This window comes from Lichenostomus cassidix, chromosome Z, assembly GCF_008360975.1.
Source record: "Lichenostomus cassidix isolate B80296 chromosome Z, HeHo_3.0, whole genome shotgun sequence".
Lineage (NCBI taxonomy): Eukaryota > Metazoa > Chordata > Aves > Passeriformes > Meliphagidae > Lichenostomus > Lichenostomus cassidix.
In genome coordinates, this window is record NC_139511.1 from 49,084,046 (window position 1) to 49,111,798 (window position 27,753).

Here is a 27,753-nt window from a genome sequence, read left to right on the forward strand (position 1 = left end):
TGTTTCTCCTTTTCACTGTATTTATGACTGAGATGTCCCTCATTTTAGCTAGTATGAAAACTACAGTTATTTAAATACTTCAGGTTTTTCTTTTTTTTTTTTAAAGGACAAGCTATAAACTTGTGCCACAGCCAAAGCAGCTCTAATCTCATTGCCCTTTTCCAGTTACATTGGTAGCTCCCAGCACTTCTTCTCTTCATCTCTGCTCTACCCAGAGTGAAGCAGGAGCACCAAGACCACCTCTTTGTAACTGCATGAGTACAAGTGGGCAACAGGCCAACTGGACAAACACAGGCAATGGAAACTCTTTTTTTCCTCTGTGTTATCATCCCCTAGATACACAGAGCTCAGTGCACTGGAGATCTGCAGCCCAGCCAGCTGTGTTTTCTCACACCAATTTTTCATCTCTTTGTCCCCATCCTTTACTTTCTACCTACCCACATAGCAATTCCAGCCATACACTTTCCCCCTAAAAAAAAAATATTATAATTTGTGGCCTTACCACACCACACAAATTTCACTGAAATCTGAGAAGCAAAAATGTCCTACTTCGTTCGAACCTGAAGACACCTGCAGCTCAGTCTCAGGTGTGCAATTCAGACCCAACAGTAAGAAAATGAAAACGTCAAGGACCAGATGTATTCTTAAAACAAAGCAGACTTTGTGCTGGGTAAATAATAGGAATACTTTTTGTTTTGGTTTCTTTCCTTGTAAAGCAGAAACTTTCCATTGTAGAATACATCATTCTAGGTTAACGAGTCCCTCTCTTCAAGCTTCTCTCCAAAAAACTGACTGGCTTGAAGCCCTTCTCTGGACAAGAAACCAGGAAGAGGTCAGCTAGAAGACCCTGAAGATGCACACACTGGATCAAGAATGCTGATGGCCAGAACCCAGGCTAGGTAAGCAGCTGCCCTCTGGTTTGTTAGCAGGCATTTCACACTGAGGCCACCGGATCTGAAGAACATTACAGAAAACAAAAGGCATAGGGACACATTTCTTACTACATTCTGTTGCTTCTTCTCAAAAGCAATAAAATACCCTGGTTTTGAGTGTGAGGATGAGGGCTTCCCTACTTGGAATAAACACACTCCTGCACATTCCTTCCTTTCATGCTGTGTACATCTCTACTTGGCATTGCAAGCTGTTACAAGATGACTCAGCTTGTTACTGATTAACATCTCACTTTGTCTTTTTTCAATCCAACTCTTTTCACATCTGTCAGGCATCCTGACACCATGAATTTACCATTTTGCCCTCAGGTGTACCAAACAAATACTAACTCACTAGCCCAGAGTTCACCGTGTACCAGCAATTTTCTGTCCCCCTCTCCAGAGCACAAGCCTCACCTCCTTGAAGCGACACAGTTCTGCAGCACAAGCCCTTCACATCCCCAAAGGCAGTGCAGGCAGCAGAATAGCATTACCACCCCAGATTTCCCCACATACGAGGTGGGGAGTTACTTGAGGGTGACTGCAAAACATGGTGCTGAAATCAGAGAGCAGGGAAAAACGGTACACTTTAGTTTTGGGTATATTTTACCCAAATACAATTTTTCTAGAAAAAACCCCAACTTGATCCTAAATATTGAAGAGAAGGCGTCCAACCTTCATAATGGGACTGCTGTCTTGAATAGTCATGCAGAGGTATGTGCTCTCATGGACAAAAGGCATAAAGAAGCTTTCCCCCAAGAAGCCTTCTTGTAACAGCTTCTTAAGAGTGATGTCACCCATCAGGGTAACCTTACCACCAGGGTGCCTTGCACCCTGACCTCCCCCTCCCATCTTCTCCTCAGGCATCAACACAACCTTGCTCAGTTTCATTTCCTCACAGCACATATCTCCTAGCTGAAGACCACCTCCACCTGTGCCTGCAGCTCATGCTTCTCCCACCAGCACTGACACAGCCATGCACACACCTGTACGAAGAACAGCGCCCTACCTGTGTTCCAGGGAGCAAAGAAATCCCAGGCACAGGATGTCACCCCTTCTCTCACTCCCACAGCATGGCATTTCCAATAAAATATGTGCAAACACACAGACACAAGCTGTGAACACTGCCAAGTCCTGCCCAGGGGGTTTTACTTCACTGCAGTTTTGCATGGCACAAAGAACACCCATAAACTCTGCAATTCCCAGAAGCCCTAAGAGCAGTGCACAGGTGCTCTTAGGTGCACAGGTGCTCTCACATCTCCATAGTGTCACAAAGCCTCCAAAGGCCAAGGCAGTGCCAAGTGACACGCAACTGTCTTTCAGAAACAGAGGCAGAAGAGGAGGAAAAGACAGACAAGTCACTGTCTACACTGGTAGCTTGTTTGCTGCTTTCGGAGTTGTATCAGGAGATGAGCTAAGAAACCTTTTGCCAACTTAACCTTTGCAACTTGAGTGGCACACCTGATCTAATTTCCAAATGTGATCTCTAATAGTCCATGCAGGCTGCTCTGTAAAACTTGCAGAGTCAACCCCAGTATTATTCGGGTTATAGCTAAAAATTACTCCCGTGTCAGCACCACTCGTAGTCCCAATAAATATCAGACAATATTTACATATGCATCAAACCCACAGTTTGGCAAAAAAAAGTTAATTCACCCAAGAGCGCTTTGATCCTCGGACAAATCATTTCCTGATTAAAGTTGAAACAATAAAAAAGGACTTTGGACACTGACCAGCTGTCACGCTTGTGTTGTGAGCTGGCACTAAATCCCACAAAGCCCGGGAAGAAAGACTTAGGTGGTGGGAGGGGAACAAACAGGCTATTTGCATTCACAGCATGTGAGAAGTTCCTTCTGGAAAGGCGATTCCTTCTCTTGCTACCTATCTGAAGCAAGCTAACAGAACAGGGATCCATCAAATTCACCAAGAGGAAAACAAGCAACTGCAGGACACTGTGGCAGTACTGAAGGATTGCAAAACTTGCTGGATGTACTGCGGCTGGGGGGTCTTGTGTGTTAGAGGAGATTTTTTTTCCCCTTTGCTCTCCAAAGGATGCTTAGAAACTGAAAAATTTCCAAACGCAATGACCCATTTGCAACTTTTGGGCCTGAGCTGAGTGAGAGGAAAACAAAAGAAATTATCTTAAAGATGTGAGACAGCAGCTGGGAAAAGTCAAGACAGAGCTAAGGTTTTGCAGTCATTTCCTTTTTTTCCTGCTAAAATGAAGCATTCACACAGTTACCAGCAACCTTAAAAAAACAGTCCTGATGCTGGCAGACTTCTTTCAACATTTTCCTTCAGACAGTCTCTCAGTACAGACATGTTAATATTTTGCAGTGCTTCTAATGGCAAATAGAGCATTTGGCAATTAAAAAGAAATGCAGCTTGAGGGGATGCAGATAAGAAGCATATTTTGCTACATAGTTCTGGTATGATGAACTCTTAATTAAAAAAAAAACCAACAAACAAAACCAACAAAACCAAAACGTGATTAATCTAAGGTGTTGAAAGAAACAGTCCACAAAACTAAATAATTTCTTCCAAGCTTCAGCTTCATTTTAACTGCTGTGCTTTATTATCAGGCTTTGAGAAATTGGTTCTACAATCTCATTAAATCAATACGCCATAACACACAAAATAAGAGACTAACTAACCCTTGAGATATTCTTTATCTCTTGGTGTTTATTAACTTCTTTTTACTAGAGATGTCATAAAACTGAACTCCTGAAACTTCTTCTTGTGACAAACTTGCTACGTTTGTATTCTTTCTCATTAAAACAAGTTTTTTTCGGCAGGCAACTCTCAGATGTGCTGCTTAACCTGCCACCTGCCTACTTCCAACGAGATCAGTATCTTCAAGCTTCGTAGGACAAAGTGACCAACTCGATAAATCTCATGCCTGGCACTTTGAACTGCCTGACACCAGATCCAGAGCTGACACTACTCCAAGCCTTTCACAGGGCTCTGTTGTGATGCAAATAAAGTGCAATCCCCAGACACAAAAAAGTCATTAAACCGGAATTAGGAGTTATAAGTAACTGGCAAACTGAAGCAAAAATCCGGGTTAAAAGGAACACCAAGAAAAGACCTACAAAGAAAGTGGGAAACGGCTGTTGACAATTACAGTAGAGCAAACATTAAGGAAACAGGTACGAGCAGCGCGGTGCTCTGCAGCAGGCAGGCTCAGCCGGCTTAGCTTCCACGGCGTGAGCTGTGCACTCACATCACCTTCCCCCCCATAAGCCTGACAGACTGTGCCATGCAGCCCTGCCCGTGGGCTCAGAGCACTGACAGCATTTCAACTCTGCAGCCTCCTGCTCCCGCCAGGCACACTGGCCGGCAGACGAGGCTAATAGCAGCGACAAGCCAGCTCTGTGTGCGACCTGCAGCCGGAGCCAGCCAGGCTCCCAGCAGCTCCCCAGCTGCTGACCAAACAGGGAATTGAGCAAACTGGGCAACAGCAGAGGAAACACTCACATGCTATTAGGTCAGGAGTTAAAATATCTCAGTGACCTGCAACTTCATCGTGAAAAAGGGCTGATAAATGCCAGAGCCTTAGGGAATACAAACTAATCTACAAAAAAAAAAAAAAAAATCCAGGCTCTGATGCAATTCCTGTCACTTCCAACAGACAGCAAGGCAAAAATAAGGAGGGTTTCCTCCATTCTGAAAAAAAAATTTAAAAAAAATCAAATCATGACGCAAAATGAAGTTCTGAAGAAGGGATTGAGAAAAGGGATGGAGCTAGTGGAGACTTCCTAGATCAGAGAGAAGCTCAGCATGCCAGCATAGCAAGACAAATACTACCCCTTTTTTCATGGTTAGAAGAAAGTTAACCAGGAGCCTCTTTGCCTGTAACTCCATCTTCAACATTAGCACTAATCACCTCATCCATCACCACCATCCAACTTCAGTCCAAGATGGATTGCAAACCAACCATGCAGCACAACAGCCTTCTTTCCACAGTAGCAAAATTCATACAGGAACAGTCCCAACAGGAACTGGAGCTATTCCTCACCCAGAACATATGCTGTCCTGTAACAACCAGCTGTGAATAAGCATGTTAACAGTGAAAGGAAATCAAGAGATCCATTCCAAAAAGTCATACATAAATCAGGCTAGAAGAGTGTTCACAGCTAAGAAAACACCAGATTCCTGCAGAAAGCAGGAAGAGCTAAAGAGAGCAAGCACATGCTGTGTGTCACAGGCACAGATGGTCACAGCCCATGGCCACAGAGGGCAGTGAGGGGGCTAGCCCACAGCCCTCATTGCCCAGCTGCAACTAAGAGTACTCAATAAAAGCAACCATGGCACTTTAAGTGTTCATGCCGTGACCCCTGGCCACTATGTGCTTTATCCCAGGTTGTATTCTGCTGAGAAGATGACAAAAACACAAGTTCTCAGACACTCAGGGACAAGGCAAGGTCAAGCCAACATTCCTTGCCAGAAAAAGTTCTCTCAGCATGCTGCCAAGGAGTATGAATATCTTTTATTAGCTACACATAAACTTTCTTTGCAATGCTGAGCCTTGAACTTGGTACCAAGAATAGTCCAGTATTTCTTCTTTTTCCATTTCCAAACTACAACGTCTTGTAAGACTGCAATAGCCTGAAAAGTCATGGCAGTCACCCACTGCTGCTATGTTACAGTGGGAGGCAGCTGTGCCTTTTTTCCCCCCCCCCCTCCTTGCAATGAGGAGAAAAGGAATTGCACTACTGGCTCATTACTCCTGCTCCTGCAATAGCCCCGTGAGACAAAGTTCAAAACTATCAGAAATTTGATGACAGGCTGAAAATGTGAAGCAAAGGACAGTTTCTCAAGAAAAAGTTATACTTGTCAGATTAGACAGAAGAACCTGAATTATGTCAGAGACAGCTTTTTCACTTCTCCCTTTTAATTTCTTCCATTTTCTTCTTGGTGACCCCTCTTTTTACTGTATTGCCTTAGAGACTCTGAACAGAGCAAGCATTCAGGAGCAGGGTGAAAGAGGAGGAGCAGGCATGACTTGATGGGCAGTGAACAAAGTGTGTGCTAGATAGAAAAGTTACAGGAAATAAAAGGAGTCCGAGAGCTGAGACAGAGGAATAGCAAAAGCATGAGAACAGCCAAGAGGCTTCACAGACATGTCTGGGCAAACGTTCAAGGCCATGAGGTAAAACTACCAGAGGCCACGAGTTACATTATGCTCCTTTTTACTGCAGTAAAACCTACCCGGAACACCTCCAGAAAGGGACCCATGGGCAATGCCACAACTTCCACTCCAGTGACTTATTCAGAGATGAGAGAAACCAGCTGTGTTAGACATCCAGGACTCCCCTAATCCCTTTTAATCAATAAGCAGCTGGTAATCAACCTGACTTAAGATAAGGCACTGGGCACAGATGGGCAAAGAATTCACTAGCTTAGTCATGAGAGTGGCTGGCCAGCACGGACTAGTTAGAGCTGTGCAATTGAGCATGTTCAACCTCCAGTATCAAAACCTGTATTTCTAGCAGGGGTATTTTAAGCCTCCTCAGATCTCTGCAATGCAGTCAGAAACTTCCTGGTAACTCTCAGAATTATTCTCCTAATTCTCCAAAACCAGCAGGAGGTTGATTCCAGTTTTTCTGAGGAGACTGTACTGAAACCCCTATCTCCATGAGCTGCTCAGCCACCCTGCTGTGGGCAGATGATGTTCTCTGGGTGGCAGGCTAAGCAGGTGGGGACAAGTACCATTTTAGGTACCTGATTTGGCTTAAACCACCTCAGCATGCAAGTCAAAACCACCTCAGCTATGGTCAACCTCTTTCTAGCAAAAGCCAGGATAACATGCTGTAGTTAAATCCGCACCTGAAAGCCACCATTGCTTTAATTAGATTCAGTCAAATCCTGGTCTTTGCAGTCTAGACATGGTTTAGCAAGTGCTTTTATGTGAGTAATTCATTGAGAGAGAACACATGTGAAGTTCTATCTGGAGCTTACCTCAGTTTTGGCAAAAAAAATAGCTGGATTTTGACAGACCAAAGACAGCCCAACCGAAACATTCAAGCATCAGTCCAAGGGAAGATTTTACTTGGCAAAGGAAGGAAAATGTTCCTCCTTGAGCCTAATGCTTTTCCAAAGTTTAGCCAGTCACAAAAGGCTTTCCGTTCAGAGCAAGAGCATTAAACATGACAACTTTGCAACACAGCAAAGACATGAATCTTGAGGCAATACAGAATACAGACTTCATCCCTTACTCTGGCCCTTCCTGCAGTCTCTGTACTGCTCCAGGTTTTAGACAAAGGTCCAGAGATTAATACGAAGGAGACAGAAAACAGACATATGGAATAACTACTGCTTCTGACCTATGGCACATATACACTGTTCACACACTTATTTACACAAACTTTATGCAGGAATGTTGGGGCAGCTTTGTGGCATGACAACTTCTGCACTGAAATCAAAGTGATGAGATGCTCCAGCTGCAACAAGCCAATTTGACTAAACCTTAATATAGATACAAAATGGCTACTGGCTGACAGAACATTTTGAGCGCTTCTAGCAGTGTATAAATGCATTACTGCTATTTTTTATTTGCTCAAAGAATCTCTGGTGTAGCACTAGTAAGACATGGGAAATACCAGCCCACTGTTTCTGAAGACTGGATGTGCAGGAAAGTGCTTACATACTGAGCTGGTTCTTCTACAGGGCAACACCAGTATCACAGGCCAGACAGTCCTCCCTGCAATGAGACTTTCCCACCACTGATGCAAGAATAACTGTAACTGGACATTATGGTAAAACAGTATTAGACAGTTCAATTAACAGTAGCACTTGAACGCACCAGTATGCATAAAGCAACCCATAAATCGTCTGATTTTCACTTAGAATTGAAGACAGTTATTTTTTGAAACATCATGAGACAGCCCTGGCTCACTTTTGTGATGCAAATGAGCAAGTTGCTTGGAGGAAGAGGTGAAATTACAATGAAACTTCCTCCCTACACAATAGTCACAGAGACACCAGCTCCAACGGGGTCTCCTCCAGGACTCCAACACTCTCCTTCAGCCTGTGCAGAGCCAAACATCTGGCTCCTGACTGCACACTCTCCTCTCCATTACTGCATCCATCTGCCATCTCACTCACTTGCAATAGCCAAAGAGACCTCGAACCACCCAGAATGGCCACCAAATGTGTTAAACTAGGGGACATAAATCACTGCTCTTCTATGAAGATGTAGCTACAAGGAAACTTTTTTACCAAGCACTGACAGCCTCCAAAGCAAAACACCATCCCAAATGAAATGCAGCTCAGGAATGTGAGCTATGTGGGCAGGGGGGCTCTGACAGATATAAAGGGAGGACAGGAGCAGGCAGGCTGCTTTCACAACAGTGGTTTCCTAGCCAGAGCAGAGGACCAGCTTAGCAGCCTCCCTCATCCCACTGTGTGCACGCAGAGCTCGGGAATGTGAGCAATGCGGACTGGGGGCCAGGGGGCTTTGCTGCCTGGGAGAGAGGGAGGGGACAGGGTACTAGGGGAACAACACAAGAAGACCAAGGGGCAGCTGGGATTGCTGCAGGGCTCCCTTTAAGCAGGGGGACGCTGTGGAGGGGTCAAAATGCTCAACTGCAGGCTGCGAACCAACAAGGGTCCCTTCCTGCCCCAGTCACCCTGTGCTTGTGGAAACAGAACTTCAAATGTAGCCTTGCAATAATCTCTACCATTAATCTCCAATCATTCATCTCTACCAGCCAGAACAAACTGCAGGCCTTCCTGGTTTTGGGCTAGTTGCTGGCATGAAAAATATATCAGCTTTAAGACTAATAAACACATGAACTTAACACTTCCTGAGCCAGAGGTTTAATATTCAGCTGTACAAGCACAAACCTTCTCTCCCCCAGGCTAACAAAAGGTGGAGTTGCTACAGATAACAACCCTGAAACCCTCTCAAGCCTGCTTCAGCCAAAGCCAACAATCCCTTACAATGTGAAAAACATTCTGTCTACCGCTTATTTTTAATATTCTTGAAGAGCTCCATTTTATTTCGGCCACATTTTCTTGATCCCCACGTCCCAGTCCAAGCACAGAGCGAGTGAGCACTGCCTATGGGGCTGGAGCAGCAGCTTCCCAGGAGAGGCTGAGCTGGCAGCCGGTGGGCACCTCCCACCGCCGGGGTGAGCACCGACTGCATCTCCTTAGCACGCCTACCGCATAACTCGTGACAGTCATCATGTGTGCACCGACACAAAGAGGGGTTTGTTTTCCTTAAATTTCCCCACTGAGAAGGCTCCCGGCAGTCACTAGTATTTTCATTGATGTGATCCTGCAACATTGCTTAAAAACATGACAGTGGGCACAAGCAGCAGCCGTGATGGAACAGGGAACTGCAAGAAAAACACAATGGAGACAAAGACTCAGTGTGAAATCTCAGATGAGATCGGGATCAGGACCAAGACCACTTCCACTACGCACATGGGCACACATCAGAACCCTTGTCACAACCCTCGGAGGAAACCCCATGAGTAAAGCAGCCTGTAACAACACAAGAACAAAGTAAGAGGCATACATCAAGTTTGTCAGCCCGGTTAAATGATGCTGACAAGATCCATAAACTGCAGCTAATCATCAACATCGTTTCCAGCACCTCTTTGCTTCAGAGAGATGTCATCTTGGTGTTGCAGGTGATTCTGTCTCATCTTCAAATGCTACCAACTTGTCATGTACAGAAAGCAGTCTGAGTAGGCTGCTGGTAAAATATAAATTGAAAAAAAATGGTCAGTGATGCCAAAGTAAGATTAGCATTCATCTGAGGAAAGAAAACCCTTCAAGAGCTTATCATCAGGAAAAAAAAGAAGAAAGCAGCAACTTGAAAGTTTAAGAACAAGTTCAGCCCCACATATCAGGAAGGAATGGAATTTAAGCTAAAAATCTCTTCTTGTATTGCATTTTCTAAGTCTTAAGATTAGTCTGGGAAAAAGACTATTGTTATAAAAGTGAAGTTATTAATTGAAAAATGTGAAGTGTGGTTTAAAAAAAAAAACCCATAAAGCAGCTTAATTCTAATCACATTCATGTAAATCCAGACTGAACACCTGAAAAGAGCCAGATGATTTTCAATGCCTTACAAAATGAAAGAAATAAACCTAAACCTGTCTTGCCTGCTCAGGTACCCTAACATTTTACAGTTTGATTTGGATTTTTCCCCCTCTCCCTTTTTTGGTTTGTTTGTGCAAAAGCAAGTATTATGAACAGAATTTAGAGCAACTTCAAAACTTACATTTCTATTAATTTCATCATGAAACGGTTTCATAACTGAGTACTGACAAATACTTTTCATTCAGCAATCTCAGTTTCTGTTGCTAGGCTCTAAAAGACAAGGTGCTACTGCCCAACAGCTGAAAAACACAGAGAAGTAAGAGAGGGGCTCTGAAAAATCACAAGAGGCTATAGAAATTCTGCTTCAATATAGCTGTAAAGTCCCACCTTGGTAAAGCTGCATGATAACATCCAGATAAAGTTTTTGCTTCCATAACATCCAGATAAAGTTTTGACAACTGTCCTCTGCTTTGTTACGATCTCTCCAGTCATTCTGCACCCATCTTACTTCTGCTCTCTTGTGCACTTACACCACACAGAACAAAAAAGCTGAGCCTGGCCTGCCAAATTACTTCTGCTTCCTGTCCCTGTTTGCCCCAGAAACCCAATTACAAAGTTAACTCATGCTAATGGAGCCTGAAGGGATGCACTCACACTCAGCTACAGGACAGGTCGCAATGAATGAACAGCCTGGTTTTCACCCTGGTTTGGTATCTGAAATGTAAACAGTGCACACTGAAGTTATCTATTGCAGAACTGCAGATACATCTGGGTGTGTCTGTGGCTAATTGGAGTGAAAAGTCAGATTCCAGCATGAGTCACTATCCACTACAGCACTCTGCATAAAAACAAAACAAACAAACAAACCAAACCCCCACAATAGGATTGACCCTTGATAGAAACAGCAGGTTGTACTCTGAAGAAAGATTCAGCTAAACTAAACATCTTCTCTTCGCAGGTATTTTGCTGTGAGCATTGAGGTAGATACACTGGGCGGGCGGGGGAGGGGGGGGGGAGAAACAAACGAAAAAAAAAAAACCACAAAGTCTCTGCTCTAGCGCAGCCCCCCACAAAAAACTGAACTGCAGTGGGAAGTAGATTGTGTTGTAATGTATCAGTCTACTAACACTGCAAAGGATACTGAAGAATTGAAACAGTACAACCTGTCTACTAACAGGTGAGCTAATAAAGTACGGGTGAGAAAATACCCACAACCTTAAATTGCATTTGCCAAGCTGCGAAACAGAGAAGACCTACCAACTCTTTAATTCCGATTTTTCTTTGATTGGAAGTTTGGAAACTGGGGGAAAACTCTGCATTATTGTTTCCTTTAATAACTATGCATTAATTAAGTGCCCATGCTTTTGTCTCACGATCAATATCTTGACTGTCCTTTGTTACTTTTCATATTCCATTTTTAAAACCTCAAAAGTGTCTACATAAATAGTGAGAAAGGCTCCCTAGCCAGAATCCAAATATTACTATCCCCAGTTGCCACACTTCTTGGCAAATTCCCTCTGGAGCAATACTGGAGAGCCCCATAAAATACTCATATATGTATCTTGCTGTCACTGTCCAAACCAAATTAGTTTGGTATAACTCTGAGATCCTCTGCATCGCCATATGCTGAGATAGGGATGAAAAGAGCATAATTTGCAGAGAGCTCACTATTGTCCAAAGTCCTTGGGGGCTTTTTGACACAGCTGTTCCAAACCAGCTCAGGAATGGGCACCATCCTTTGCTCATTTAACAGCTCATGAAGTGAATGAAAACATTGTGATGGAAGTCCCACCATGCACAGCCATGTTTATGCACCTAAACAAACACATTCAACCTCTGACACTGTCTCCCTTCAGGGAAGACTTCCAGCCGTTAACTGGGAAAACAGTTGCTATTAAAAAAAAAAAAAATTAATCAGAATAGCTCCGGGGAGATAACTGTTTTAAACTATACTCTTCATCTCTGAGACTAACAGGTTGCAGGCTGGTGGTATGGTGAGTAGAAAATGCAAGGCAAGGAGCTCTCCCAGTCCCCCTCACAAAGCAGGGTGCTTCTGATCATCATCTGCCGAGAAGGCTCTAATGGACCAAAGTTAAAAACACATCACATGGATTTCCAAGAGCTCACAAGCTTGCGAGGCAATCACAGTACCATGATTTCATGCCTAATAATTTCCTACACGTCCCTGTACTACTGCTGGGGCTTCCCACCCTCTCATGCTATGTTGGCACATACCGTGGGACACTGTGCACACATCAAATAGCCGAGGGGGGGGGAAGGAGCGAGGTATTTTAGCACGTTTGATTCCAGCCAGATCAGTGTTCCAATCTGTTTTGTCCCACAGCCACATAAATACTAGCACCAACAGAAGGAAGCTGGCAGCAAAAGCGCAAGAGAAGAGCTCGCTGTTTTCCCCCAGGCACAGGTTTGCTGCCTACCTGCAGGCAGCCCCTGTGGCACAGGCAGCTGCAGTCAACAGGAAATAGCCAGGAGGTGTGGAGATTGGTATGGATGCTGAATAAAACAGAAACGCTTCTGGCACCACTTGGGAATTTGCGGTGCAAAATTATCTGAATCAATCTGGGCAGCAAACTCCCTCTTAATAATGACACTGCAGAATTAGGGAAGAAGAGGGAAGGGATCGGAAATACAAATCATGGAAAGAGGCTTCAGAAAAACAGTCCAATTTTTAACAGACCAAACAAGGCATTATAGGAACAGGCCAGTGGATCATGTAAAATAATGAAAGGTGTCCTTCCATCAAAAAGTGTTGATCAAACTATACAATTAGGAGGCTGAAATGTGTGCACACACACACTACAGAACTCATTGTCAGTGCACAGCAGCCATGAGGCTATCCGCTCAGTGAGACCAAGAGAAGGATTGGTCACTCAAGTGGCTAACAGCCCTATCTGGAGCTAAACTTAGAAATACCACTAAGTCTAAGTATTCAGAAAAAAAAGTCCAGGGACTTAGGGTTTAAAAGTCAATGTTCACTAATTACAGACCTATACAGGACATAAGGGATAGATTAGCCTTCATCAGTCTTAGATGTACAGGTATTTGATAAAACCTGATACATGTGATAAAAATGGTACAAAACGTCTCAAAACTAAGCAGCAGTAACACAGGCTAATGCCTTCTCCAATAACTAACATTTTAACTGCTTGCATCTTGAAAAACTCAGCAGCAGTGCAACCCACTCCTGCTTCCTGTGAATGCACTGGATCCTTTGGGCACAGAAGATGGTAGACCAGTAAGAAAAAATGGGGTGGGGAAAGGGTACCTTTTCTGCAGTGAAGAACTCAACATCTTTCTGGATTTCCTCAACCAACAACCTAGGGCATCTACAGGCAGGATGCACATCTTCTGCATTTAGAGCACTAGCACATGATGAAGCAGGTCTAATATATCACCAGGCCAGAGCAGACCAGCAATTCATCCTGTGAAGTGTGGTGTCACAAACACTTGTCCAAGAAACCCAGTGAGGTGCTTCACTGCCCTCCTGGACACCAACTACCTCCAAACACCATAAAAATATGCCTAGAGCTCACAGCATACAAAGTTGCAGAGAAGATGGAAAAACAGATACTATGCATGCAGGAGACTTCTCTCACTGACACTTCTCCCTCCTGAGCTCTGTGTGTTACACAGACTGCCACACATCCCAGTGCTCCAGGACAGCACAGACATCTGCCTGTGTGAGGAATGGAACAGGGGCACCATACCTGAGCCCCAAAGCAGGTTGGGACACCCCAGTGCCCAACACCCTCCCACCATCATCTTCCCTGGAACATTTTCTGGAGATGCCTTGTTTTAGGGAAAGGCAGTTACCACCTCCAACCCATCAGGGCAGATATCTGTGTCTAGTTTTGGCTCCTGTGTACAATGGGGAACCCATACACCAGAAAAGTATGTGAACAGCAGTTTGACTTTTAAAAAGACCAGACTCAGTTTGACAATGCTTACCCACAATTAAGTTCCAACTGTTCTTGTCAGACTCCCCTGTATTCAGTCTACTCACATCTCTTAAGAATTAAAGGGACACTGAAAATACACATTCAACATGACTCGTGTTTAATTGTCAGCTGTGCTTCCTCTAATTAGAAATCAGAAACACATTTTTGAGCTCAGAAAGACACAAAGAATTGGCATTAACTGACAAGGGAAGCCTGTGGGAATGTTCTGAGTCTAACAGGATGACACCTTTTGAGTTATGCTTTAGCCAAACTAATCATTGGGCTTAATACAGGGTTAAGAGCCCACAGTCTCTGGCCACGTGAAAGAGACATCAGATGCTCTTGCCACCCCTCCTGAATGACAATTTTTTTTTTTCATTACTAGCAAAGCTCAGAAAGCATTTCCTGTATTCACTACAGCACCTTACAAGCTATTTCCTTTTTCCCTCATCATGGACAAGTACACCCTAAATGGTGAAAAAGTGACTTTTACCACATACATCTTTCTGCTGTCTGGAGTCTGACAGGGAAACTTTGGCAACGTAAAAATATAAATGGCTTAAATCACTTTTGAGATTTAATTACAAGTCTTAACACTACTGTCATGATTGCAGATACAGTTTCCCAAAATAAAATATATAGGCAGCATTCAGAATTAGAGAATATGGTAGATAGACCTTACAAGTATAATTTACAATACAGCACTGCTAGGAGTAATCTGTATAAAATATATAAACTGAGGAAAAAACCCAACTCAACTATGCTGATTGTTCCCAGCTGTCAAAAGACTGGTACCTGAAGAGAAATAAATACATGTCAGGAATGAATAGTCATAATTTGCATGCTATTTCCCCTCACTATATAGCCTCTATAATGGGAGCAAGAGACAACTGTGGAGTGTCAGAGTTGACAAGCCTAAGTGGTTTCCCTTGAGATGCCTAAATGCCTTTTTACAGCACCACCAATTATTCAACCATGCAAGCAGATACTATTAAGATACTTAAAATGAATCATTTCCCACTAGACTCAAACACATTATAAACCTCATCATAAATCTCAACCTCTAGTCAGGATGAACTTATTTCATAATGTTCACAATTTTTTTTATTTCATAAAGACTTCTGAAATATGGTTACATACCTAAGGTTTATAAAAATATAATATGATTTTTTGGATATCTTTTTATATAGCTCAAAAGACTTCTCAAATTCTATTTAAAAATACAGCTGGTATTTCAAGTCATCTGTAAACTACATTTACTGCATCTTTAAGTAGTTAGATGGAATCAAAACTTTTTGGAAGTAGTTCATTGACATTTTTTGTTTCAATTCCACATGAACGTCTCATTATGACATGAAAACCCAGCCATTAGCTTAACACTTGTCACCTTGACACAACCCACAAAAATTTTAGATAAAATTCATATTTGTGCATGCAAATACACAAGCTTTCTTCCCTTTCTAAAGTACACAAGTGAATTTGGATGGATGAACAGTACAAGCAATGACGCCTGAAACACCTCCCTTGGCCCATTAGTCAATTCCATTAGCTAAATGACTAGGAAAAAAACGCTCCTTTCTCCGTGACCTACCACTTCAACAGGTGCTGACACCACAAGAAAATCTGCAACTCTCCTCAGTTAACAACTAATGTTTTAGCAACTAAAAGCATGATCAGATGCCCGTTCCTGACAGCTTTTCACAGTGGCTCTGCATCATTTGCAAAATTGACTCTTCATTTGGACGTTTTCATTTCACTTTCAGCATCTATTATTTAGACATGCAGGGCACTGCAGAAATTGAGACGACAAGCTGTACCAGAAGCTCACAAACCTGAGAAAACTGCCAGAGTGAGAAAATGCAAACAGATACCGAGGGTGAGCTACTGGATCAGCTCATCTCTAAACAGATGTAATTTGTGCTATGAAAAATACCTCCATTGCTCATTCTCCCAAGGACGTGGGATTTTTAAAAACACACTGAACTTCCACATAAAACCAGTACATATTCAGTTTTCAATCTAAGGACCTGCTTTGTTCTCAGTTTCTCCAGTGCAACTTTAAAGTAAAGCCCATGCACAAATTTAGGAACTAGTATGACACTGGAGACTCCCACATGGACTGAAGTGCTACAGAAGTAGTCATTAAAATACACATTACAAGATGAATTTCCTTCTAGACAGACCACTAGCAATAAAAAGGGACAAACCTCACTGCCATCTCAGACAAATAAAATAGAGTTAAATGTAACATCAAACCCCATTAAACAAGGGTCAGCAAACTGACAGATTTTGAGGCACACAAGAGCCTATATTTACCTACCCTTCAGCCCAAGCTGCACTCTGGCAATTGCAGTTGTGCTGCTGGTGTGATCCACACTCAGCACTGTGTGGAATGCTCATGCAACAAGTTCCCACACCCAACTGTCCCACACCTTGGTGCACCAGAGCTGCAACCTCTCTCTCTAAAAACAGATGGAGCAAGGACACAGGCTATCCTGTCACATGCCAATATCTCGTCCCCTGTTGAGGAGGCAGTTTTGGGGTAGAATCCCACTTCACCGAGTCACTAATATCTGGCAGGTGTTCCCAGACAGAAGACATACGACTTCAAAGATATTGCCTGCAGCATGGATTAGGTGCAGCCCTACTGTCAGGAAGCACCACTTGTGCCTACTGGAACCCACTCCCTCTGGAAAATTACTCTGAACCTCGAGACCCAAACAGCACTTAAAAGGACTTGAAACACCACCTGAACAAAAATTTCAGGGCTTTCTCTTCACATCATGAACACTTATTAAATTAGTTTGACCTTTCTAAATCTCACATTAACCCAATCAGCCTCCTCTCTCAGTTTTCTCATCGCTTCCTTTCTTCATAACAGGTACTCACACAACTTTTAATACAACCCAGTCACTCTGACAGAAGGGGTGAAATAAAAGGGCAAGATACATCCGATATTTTTAATCAGCAAATTGTCCTGGTGCCTTTTATGGCTTGCCAAGATACAAGGTTGTCAACTATGCTACGGAACTGCCAAACAGGCTTGGCGGCTACTTAAATGTTTGAGAGCTTTGATTTAACAAAAAGCACACTATGCCTGACCTTAACGTCGGTACAAGAAAAGTTAAACTTAGCTCGGTCTTATGTGTAACTCGGGGACAAACCAGTCACAAGAAAGTCACTATCATTACTGAGGCTTGTAATTATACCTGAATCACTTTTTACACGTAAATGTGTATCAAGCTATAGGGTCCCACAATGTTGTTTCAAAAAAAATAAGACTGTTTTCAAACACTTCAGGATGTCTTTAAGAGTTTGTGAATTGTTTGGGGCTTTTTTTCTTTCTTTTTTTTTTTTTTTTTTGAGATTCATGAAGAGCAGCCAAAGTTAAGGCACTTCCATGTGCTGAGCATCAAAGCCTACGACCTTCCCCTTGTCCCATCCCCCTACCCCAGAAAATTCTCTCCTCGTTTGAAGTGCCGGCTCACAAGTTAGCGACGGTCCATTTAAACAAAGCACCGGTGAGCACTGCCCTCACACGCGACCCATTCTACCCCCTCGTCTCCCCTGCCCCGGCCCTTCCCGCCGCACCTGGCAGAGCTTCCCTGGGGAGCCGCCGGCGGGATGCAGGGCAGGGACGGGACGGGACGGGAGCGGGCGGGATGCGGCGATGCACGGAACACGCGCGTTCGTGCCGCGCTGGGCAAAGTCATGTGTTTTCACTCGGAACGGGGAGCGCTATCAACAACTCTTCTACATGCCCACATACCGCTCCGCCGGGACCGCCGTGTTCGTGCCAGCGGGGCAGCGCCGTGGCTGACCGTCCGCTCCCCGTCCCCGACAGCGCCAGGAGCTCCCCGCGGCCCGGGGGGAACCGCGCTGCTCCTCTCGACGGGAGGGGCGATGGCAGCATCGCCGCCGCTACACTTCCCCCTCGCCCGAGCGCCCACCTCCAGCCCCAGCCCATCCCATCCCATCCCTCGCCGCTCACCTCCGGGCTCCGCGTCCCGGCGAGGAGCTGGTAGTGCGGCTCTTGACTCCCGCGAAACTCCAGCCCCGCTCGCTCCGTCCCGCCCGCCCTCAGCGCGGCGAGCCCGCGGAGCGCTCCGGCCGCTTTGTAGCCGGCGGGGGCCGCACTGCGGCTGCGCGCTGCCCAAAACCAACACGGCGCCTCGGCCCCCGCCCGCCCCGCCACGGCAGCCCCGAGAGCCCCGCCACTGCTGCCCGCCCCGCCACGGCAGCCCCGAGAGCCCCGCCACTGCTGCCCGCCCCGCCGGCATCCCCCGACCTGCCGCTTCGGGCAGCTTTGGTGGGCGCACGCCTTGGTGGGGGCGGCCCCAGCGCGAACCCCCGGAGCCCCGTGAGGTTTCTTGCCGCCCATGTAAGAGCCTGGGTCGGCTGCTCGCCGGGATGCGGGAGCTCCCTGCCAGGGAGAGTAAGGTTACCGTCGGGGCTGCGCTTGGAAGTGCGGCATCCTTGGGAAAACCTGCCTGGGGCTATCCCAAGTGGAGACCGCACTGTGTGCAGGTTGGAGGGACTGGTTCGAAGCCCACAAAAAGAGGGTTAGCCTCAGCAGATCCTGCCTGAGGTCAGATCCCATGCCTGTCCAACGCTGGTGCACAGCCCAGTGCCAAGGGATTGGGACTCCCCAGTGGAGGCTGTCACGTGAAATGCTTTTTCCGTGCTGGAGCCTCGGCAGAATGTGCCCTCCGGCTGTACTGGGTTGGATGGGGTCTGCGGCACGGCTTTCAAAGAGCGGAATGGGCATCAGCTCCCTCTGATCTGTTTTGTGAGCCTCAGCTTAGAAACAAAGTTTTTAGTCTTGTGCATTGATTTTCACTGACCAGAACAGGCCATCTCTAAATCCTTTTCAACAGTGAAAGAATATAGTAGTCCCTGGTTTTGTGTGCCTTGAATTTTTTCGCTTAAGGGCTTGAATACTCGGAATGGATTGATGCGTGGCTTCTTTCACTCCTCCCACTCCTATCTCAAGTGCTATCTCCATTGCCCCAGGGCTCCACGGTCTCCAGGAGCAAATGATTCAGAAGCTTTGTGATGGATGATACCAGGAAGGGTTTCACAGGACAGTCTCTCCCAAATACAAATCAGAATATACAGGCCAGGAGTGAGCAAGATGCAGGGGACTCCTAAGTCAGGAGTGTGACAACACCTGGTTTTCTTTTCCAGCTCCGGATATAGGACCCCACAAGGTGATTATTGTGAGTTAGTTCACAGAGCAAAAGGACACAGCTGTGGTGCATGACCCCTTGCTTTTTCTGGTTTTCCCTGTAGTGTGCTATCAAATGCTGGCACTTTCTGATTTTCCTGTCTCATTTCCTTCTATGTCATTCGTCTTCTTTTCTTCTGCCATTCTCTGGTTAATTCTTCTGAAGCTCTGCATATTTCCAGATTTTTTTTTCCAGACGTGATACCTGAAGTTCATGAACGGAGACCTGCAGTTTCTCTCAATGAATATTGATTCCAGAATAGACCAAGGAGGCTATTAAGGAAATTTGAAAATCTCTGGTTATTTTTTTCCTGTGGACCACACTTGAGTAATGGTAGACAAAAAGTGCTAGCTTTTTATAGAACAAGAAAACCCTAATAGGCTCAGTGACATTTCCATCTAACTCATTTCCAGTATTTCTTCTGAAATCTCTGAAGCCATTAAAACATTTTAGAGATCAAATCACATCAAGTATTTTTCTAAGTAAGGCTGCTATGACGTTGATGTTAACCACCTCACAAACCACTGAGCTTTTATTAAAAATATAAGTTTTCGTACATTTTAATTCAAATGCACATATTTTTAGAAATATTTGCAGTCCAAATTTGCAAGCAGGCCCTGCAGCTCTTTACGATGCTTATAGTTATTAATCCTGACTGCTAACTTCTCATCCAGAGGCTACTTTTTATAGCTGAGTTACCAAGTCTAGAAACTGTGGGGTACAGATGAAAGAAGTAATCAAGATAACAGTGAGCACCGCTTATCATTTTTTATATTAACAACCAAAAAGAAAGTATATTCAGACTAGCAAACAACTCCTTACCATCAGCTTATTCATCCGGACAGTTGGGTCAGACCACGTTGTACCAGAAACTGTACAAACAGAATGAAAGCACTCAGACTACGGCAGTAAACAGAGCAAGCAGAGAGGACTCTTTCCACTTCTCCCACTTCATCCTTTCTTTCAAGAGCTGCCAGTTCTTGACAGTTGAAACAAGTAAAATTAAATAAAGTCAATTGTTGCACTACCTACGTAAGAGGGACAAGAGAAGACTTTCAGTGTGCTCACGTGGTCATGGATGGGGCTTTTTCCTTTGATGGTGCAATTAAAACCAGCAGGTCTTGGTTCACCCTTCAGCTCCTTGGGGTTTGTCTGGCCCTGCAAAGAGCTTGCAGAGTGCACTAGCCGGGAGCCTGAGGATCTGGCAAATGGGGCAGAGGGGTATGTAAGGGAGCACAGAGTGAGGAGGGGCAGTGAGCACCTGCACATCTGCCAATCTGCACATCTGCCCTGCACATGCATGTAGGGAAGGCTGGGAGAGGGGACATGGACCCTGCCTTGTAGAGCACCAAAGAGAGAAATTTGTCTCTGTCAAAATGAACCCAGCCAAAGCCTCAGGTAGAACGAGGGGTGAAGATGTCAGTGTGTAGCTATCCTTTCATGGGTGTGAGCCATGAGGAGCAGGTTGCTCCTCCCCAGTTGGGCCTGGGCACTGGGCTTGTCACCATCAGAGATGCCTGTGCAGCTCCCACCTTGGGCTGTGGGAAGGAAAGTTTGCCTTGTTCAGCCTAAGCACCAGCAAGAGACACTGAGCTGGAAATTGGTGCTTTTGCAGGCCTTTACTAGCTCTCTGGGGTGTTTTTTATTTGGGATCTGCTCTGACAGGTAGGAAGTCTGGACTATTAAATATTTAGAAAATAAAAAAGCCCCTACCACCCCAAAAAAGCCCAAATCCACCTATTTCCTTCAAAAAGCCTGATACCTTGTCTATGTATAGGAAATCACAAGAGGCATGTCTGGAAGTAAGTAAAAGTAGTACTTTGAAGAGAGAGAACATGTTGTATTTTCCATTATCTGGATCAGGTCCAGATTAATATTGTGTAGGCTTTGACAGAGATTTCAGGTTCCTCACAATACAGATAAAGCCTATGCACACCTGGAGCATATGTTAAAAACAAGAAGGACTTTATAGAAATCATCCTGCCTTTCTGCACTTCACTGAGCAGAGGCTCAGGCAGAGTGAGTTCCCATGGACTCTCAGGCCCCATCCTTTTGGGTTCAAACACTTTCCATGCCTGAAACCTGTTTTGTGTTGGACATCCCACACAGCTTACTCAGGAGCCTCTGGATCAGTGACATCAGTGCCCTCTGTGCTGCAAGTGCACCTGAGTGCAGGTGGTCTGGGGGCTAAATTTAAAGGCAGGTTTGTATCAAGCCTGCTCCCAGCTGTGGCCCATAGCCTGTGTGAAGGTGTGGAAAGGAGGATCAGACATTTCCTCTGCTGCTGTATTTGGTAGCAATTTTTTGCTGTGCTGCCACTGTAGAGGAGCATGAGGAGTTGCCTTAGATTTTCTCAGACTGCAGTATATGTCTATGGCTCCACAGCAATCTGCTCCTCAGCACCCTAACTCATAAATTGCCTGATGTTCCCTTCTCCCACCTTTTTCCAGCCTCAGAAAATCAGATGCTGTCTGTTCCCCAAGGCTCACAGCTCCAGAGAAGCCCCTGAAGCCACAGCAAACTTCACCTGATTTGTTGGGGTAGTGGAAACAGCCCTGACCTATAAACAAAGCAATCCTATGAAAATTTTATAAAAAGAACACTTCTGATTTTGCCAAACAAAACAAAAAGTTGAAATGTTCTTTCCATAGGAAATGGTAATGCTTTCCCATGCCTTATTTTGTCCATTCTAGAAATACCACTTACCTGAAAAAAATGTATTTTTTTTTATCCAAAAGGAAGATATGGCATATAGGAAGTGGCATTCACAGCACCTGCCTAAGCATCACCAGAGCACTGCAACCCTCCCAGCACTGCCCCACTGTCCCCACCTTGTTGTCTGTCCCACAGGGAGGGGCTGAGCAGGGCAGGGCTGTGCTGCTGGAGTATCACCCCTCAGGCTTCAGCTGCACCTCTGCCTCTGAAGGACATTTTGAAGTGCAGATTATTGCCAAGCAGCTGCCAATGCCAAAGCCAGGCAGCACCCTAACGAATTAAATAAAACCCTATTTAAAAAATACTGGACCTTTGCTGTCCTGAATATTCTGCACACCACAGTGAAAAGCAGGGGTAATGCATTGCACTGGTGTGAATGACCCCCACAGGGGGCATGGCAGCTGAGATGGCAAAGTAATCCTCTCTGCTGCAAACCTGTAAAAGCCCAGCTTTTTCTCTCTTGTGCTTCTGCCATTCTGCCTTATTTTTAGGGATGCAGCAGTTTCAGGAGATGCACATTCTGTCTCTTTTCTCAGCACAGGACACCACTGGCAACTCACACTGCATGTCTGGTTTCTGCAGAGCCCCATCTGGAAAGGAGGGGTGTTACACAAACACAAAACAAGGCAGGGCATTTTTTCTGCCCTGGTTCAGGGCTCACATCAGTGGCAGCAGGGAAAAAAATATTATATGCTTGCCTGAAAGTCCAGAGTGAAATGAAAAAATGCCGCAGTGCACCTGTTTTTCTGTCTTCAGAGTTTTCAGCGCTGGAGGGTAAGTGTTGCTGTTTGCTACACATTGGCTCGGATCTCACCATTAGGCCTATGGATATTTGAGGCAGAACAGTGTTCTTGATTTGTGCATGAATGCACAGGAATGCAACTTCAGAAATAATTTACTAGATGAAATGTAGCACTTGCCTTTCCCCTTATCTTTAGTAAAGCAGAGTCAAAATATGCTCCCCAAGGTTTGAACAACTCTTAATACAACAGAGGAAAAAGTTGCTACCAAACTTTCATCCCTGAAATATTTTAAAGAATGCTTGAGTTTCCAGAGCTCCCAGACCTTTATTTCTGAGCAGGGCAAAGAGGACACTGAAGCTTAATGTAGTTGTATCATCACTAAAATGAAGTTGTACAACCAAGCTCAGTCTCTGTAAAAGGCCTTACTTGAACTTGATGTCTGTCATGATTCATCTGACAGATTAATAATTTCCTTAATGGATATGTGCATACAGCAACTGGGATTTTGAATTACATTGGAGAATCATGCTGAAACCTAAAATTATCACCAAATGTCTATTTGGACACCTGTGCTGGGAGAGATGAGCAGGTCTGTGTGACAGATCATGAGAGGAAGAGTTGGCTTGAATGAGGATGGATATTCACAGGATACCTGTATTATGTGCCAGGGCAGGGAGAAAATATTTTACAGCACCCCGACAGCAAACTTGAGACCCACAGTCAAAGGCTAAAGTAATGACTGTAGGAAGAAAGCAGGACTGCAAAACCATTGACAGTTTCTTGCTGGAACAAGGAATTTGTAAAGTCAGCTCCTGAAGTTAGACTCATTTGATGCAATCCTAAATGTATGCATGTTCACCCCAAGGAATGGCAGAATGAGGAAACTTATGACCCCCAGCATTTGACCCTCCATGATACATGGGTCATTGGAGGCGTTCCTCCTTCATTTTGGCACCACAGCAGGATATAAGTAGGTCCTGAGGGATACTTTGAATAACCCCTGCATTTTAAACACAAGACATTTGGAGTTTCCTATCTTTGTACACTGCAGATTGTCATATTAAAATGTGCTCTGTGCAAGAATTGGCCCAGCAAGGACTGCTCTTCTGCACAGACAGATTTATATACTTTGTACAAATTATTTGATTCCTATGATGGTGATTTGACTTAGTCAGATTCATTGGACAACTGCCCTCTTAGAATGGAGTTTCTCAACCTTTATTCTAGTTTCAAATTCATGAGAAGATTTTCACTTATAGGCATGGTATCTTTATTTTAAAAAAAAGTATGATTAGGGTATCTAGGGCCTTAACTGTAAAAATGCAAGAAAAAGCTTGATGTACTTGGGTATTTTGTGGGTCGTATTTTCTCACCTGCTGACTGACTTAACAAATAAAGGCCCATCTGATGGTCATTTAATGACAACTCTCAACACTAAAGGCCTCACCTTGACTAGAGATCAAGCTGAAGAGGGCAACAGGTCTTTTGTCCCTGTTTCAAAGATGTGAGTGTGAAGCTGCTTTGCAGAGACTGTGGATGGCTTATCTGTTCTTGAAATACATGGCATGCTAATTAATCTGTGCTTTATAGTGCTGGTTGTGGGTGTAGATCCTCTCTCATAACTCACAGAGATTTTTCATCCTGAAACAGCCAATACTGGCTGCTGCATCAGCTGGGATATGACATGCCTGGTGTAATAACACTGTATTTGTGTTTCAATGAACTCATGACTAGAAGTGTAAGCCTTCAGCCTTCAAATGTACCTACAGACAACACAGCCTGACATGTAAGTACAGATTCATCCATTAAACTAAACCATTGCTTTATTTTTGGTAGCCACATGGGTCATCTGGGACCTGGCAGTTGTTGTATGGACAGAGGTATCCTCTCACTGATTCTGGTATCCTCTCACCTTCTCAGGTATCCTCTCACTCTCTCAGACCACCTTGGAACACATGAAGAGTCCCAGTTTTTAATGCACGTTGGGTAGTTCTCCTTCCTGGATGCAGGGAATGCACTTTGGTACTTTATTAATGCAGAGCACTGCTGAGGATGCAAAAAAATAAGTTAATCCCCAAATGACTTCTCAAGTTTGGGCAGCTGTCCACCCTCCTTCCAGCAGTGGCATCGAGCAGCTCCCTCAGTGTCCCTTGCTGGCATGTCCCAGCTTTCCTGCCTGGTCCCTGCAGTGGGTCTGTGACCCACTCCAGCACTTTTGTGGACACTCTCTTCTGCACTGGACTGTTCTACTCAAACCAGGCATAGGTTCACAATGGTCAGGTAAAGGGATCTTGGGCTGGGGGTGAGTTACAGCAGTGTCAGGGAGAGCAGGGATGGGAACTGTTTGAAAGAGAACTGCTGAAGGTAAACAGAGGATTAAACAAGTTCCAATTTTGCAACCACAAGTACCTTATGTTAAATGCTTTTCCTTACCGGGCTGTGGGAATGATCAGCACTGTAGGACGATTCAGATAGCCTTTCTAGGAAGATTGTCTCCACCATTGAAGTGCTGCTCTCACAGCACAGGTGCCACAGGGCCAGTGCCCCAGTGATGGTGCTTGCCTCGTGAACAGGATCCCAGAAACTGCAAAACCACTGGGGGAGTACATTTGGATGCATCCTCCATCAGTTAGTAATACAGAAAATTATCAGTGAACCAAAACTAGTGGAAATAACAAGGCATGCTGCAATGCCCTCTGGTTCCTCAAACTGTGACTGTCTATGTGTTTATTTCCAAGCCATATAATTTCCATCCACAGCACCCCTTTTGCACACAGGATGTGGAACCAGTGGTCACTCTTAGCACCCATTACTGCAGGAAACCTCCAGGGCCATGTCACTGCTCCTAAACAGCCTCAATCCTCCCCTGGAAGCAACAAGCCCAACGTTTATTCTGCCTCCTTCAAAAGAGGGATGTGAAAGCAGTGTGCCTTTTGTTTGTTGCCTTTGCAGTTTCCCAGTTCTTGGTGGAAACTAGCAAAATCCAGGAAGTCAGCATTAGAAAAAAAAAAATCAAAACAAAGTGAAACAAAACAAAACAACCCCTACAAAAACAACAGCAAAACAAACAAACAAACAAACAAACAAACAAACCCCCAGCCCACCAAATTCACAAAAGTCCCCAAACCCCTAAGAATATTTTTATTAAGAAAAAAATAGCATTTCCCCAATTTTATTTATTTATTTGTTTAAGTATCTTGTGATTACTTTTTGCCTGACAGCTGCCATTAGTGCATGACAGTCCTCAGTTTGGTGCTGAGTGCCTCACATGATCTAGCGAGTGAGATGCATTCAGCAATTTACCTTGCCCTTTTAAGGTACTGCTTCCTTTGTTCCTGGCAGTCTGCTGGGTTTTTGATCTTTTCCTCTCTGATTGCTTATTAATGGATGGATTTCTTTCACTCAGCTGCAGCCTTTGTCTTAGGCTGCAGTGGGCCTCGGGGGCAACTGAGTTTCCCTACAATCTAAGCTGAGCAATCCTGTATGCTATTTAACCTGCCACAGGTGACAAGAGTTTTGCACTTCCTAATTTAATCAGTGGTTGAAGCCTCTTGCATAAACTAACCTATTTGAAATCTTTTAGACACTGTTGATTTAATATTATTCTCCCAATGTTAAAAGCTGGCAGTATGAAGTACAGTGAAGATGCTATCCTTACAGGATGCCAAGAAATCTCCAGCCTCTGAGGCAAGTGCTACCTACTTAATTTTTGTAAAGTTGTTCTTGCTGGCAGCCCCTTCCCTTTCCCTTCCCTTTCTCCTACTGGGAAAAGTGCCACCTCCAGGGTTTAGAGTTGAGCTTGGGATTTTATGCCTTAACTCTAAAAGTAATACACCCCTTTGGGAACACTTCCAGCCTTTCTTTGATACCTGAGAAGGGACTGTTCATCTCTCTCTAAAAGCCAACCTGCAAATAAAAGAAAGGATAGGGTTTTGTGCATACTTTCTTTCTTAACTGTGTGTTGAGTCCAGAAACAATTGTTTGCTTGAGGTTCTTAAAGCTTTGAGACAGCTTTCTGGCACTTTCAAATTCTAGATGTATCAGCAATGCTAAGCTTGCTTTTGTTTGTTCGTTTGTTTGTTTCCACTGAGCTCTTCTTGGGGGAAGAAATTTGCACAGATGTTCACATTTGGGAATGTCAGAAATGTGTGATAGGAAGTCTTCCCTTCCAGTTGTTTTACAGGAGTTTATTAAATGCACAAGATATAGTCCTCTTGCCATCCAGCTGAAACACCTTGTGCCTTCAATTATTTAATTTTCTTTTGTAATTTGTGTTCCACTAGTAGTTGCATGTTTCGAAATACTCCATATGAATAAAGGCTGAAAAACCTTATTCCTGTTACAAGGCATAGTTCTAAAATAATATAGAAAAAAGGAAGTGCAATGATTTAGGTATCTTTTACATTCATTGACAGAAACCTTAAAAAAAAGTAAAATTCAACTTTGTATTCTTTTTTCTAAAGAGAAAGTTTTGTTTCAATGGGTGCAAAGTATCAAATTGCTTAGAACAGAAAAGCAGAACAAAATGTTACAACTTTCAAGGCTTTCTAAATTATTACTAAAAAGTTAATATTGAGCCTCTTCAGGCATTTAATTTGCTTGGTTTGATCAGCTAAACACTTAGTTTGATGTTTTCAGGAATTTTTACTGACCAATATTGACTGAAGACATTGTTTGCAAAAACCTTCAAGGTTAGTTTTTTAATTCTTGAACACTTGCAAAACAGTGTGGTTTTGAATGAAAATGGGTATTTTAAACCAATCCCTCAGTAAGAACATAGAGTCACAGAAACATATTCAGTTCATTATGTGAAGTGCTCAACGAATGCCAGAATTTACTGTAACTTTCCAAAACACAAACTGAGTTCTACTGTGAGAGTTCATTGTCTTTATTCATGTAATCAAAAAGGACTTTTTCCACAGGGGCCCCTTCTCCTTTCAGTGCACTGATTAGACTGGAGCATTACCCATCCTGAGATGCCGTATTCAAGACCTGGTTTTTAGTGACTTTATTTAACCAGTTTAAAAGATGATTGAAACATAGTCAGCCAGGCGACTCCCCAAATTATCCCACTCCCAAATTCAGCACCAATGACAACACCCTGTGAATACTCATTGTATGT

The 27,753-nt window shown here is 44.2% G+C and overlaps 1 protein-coding gene across 3 annotated transcripts in view; it reads right to left on the minus strand.

The window, feature by feature from the left end:
* The window catches only part of KANK1 (KN motif and ankyrin repeat domains 1), a 129,983-nt gene extending 111,908 nt beyond the window's left edge, over positions 1 to 18,075 (minus strand). For 2 of the 3 annotated variants that reach the window (XM_085043283.1, XM_085043286.1), the window contains exon 1: positions 17,937 to 18,075. The gene's annotated coding sequence lies outside the window, so the exon portion shown is untranslated. The remainder of the gene's footprint in view (positions 1 to 17,936) is intronic. The other variant, XM_085043284.1, reaches the window with a different exon arrangement.
* Positions 18,076 to 27,753: the final 9,678 nt, after the last annotated feature.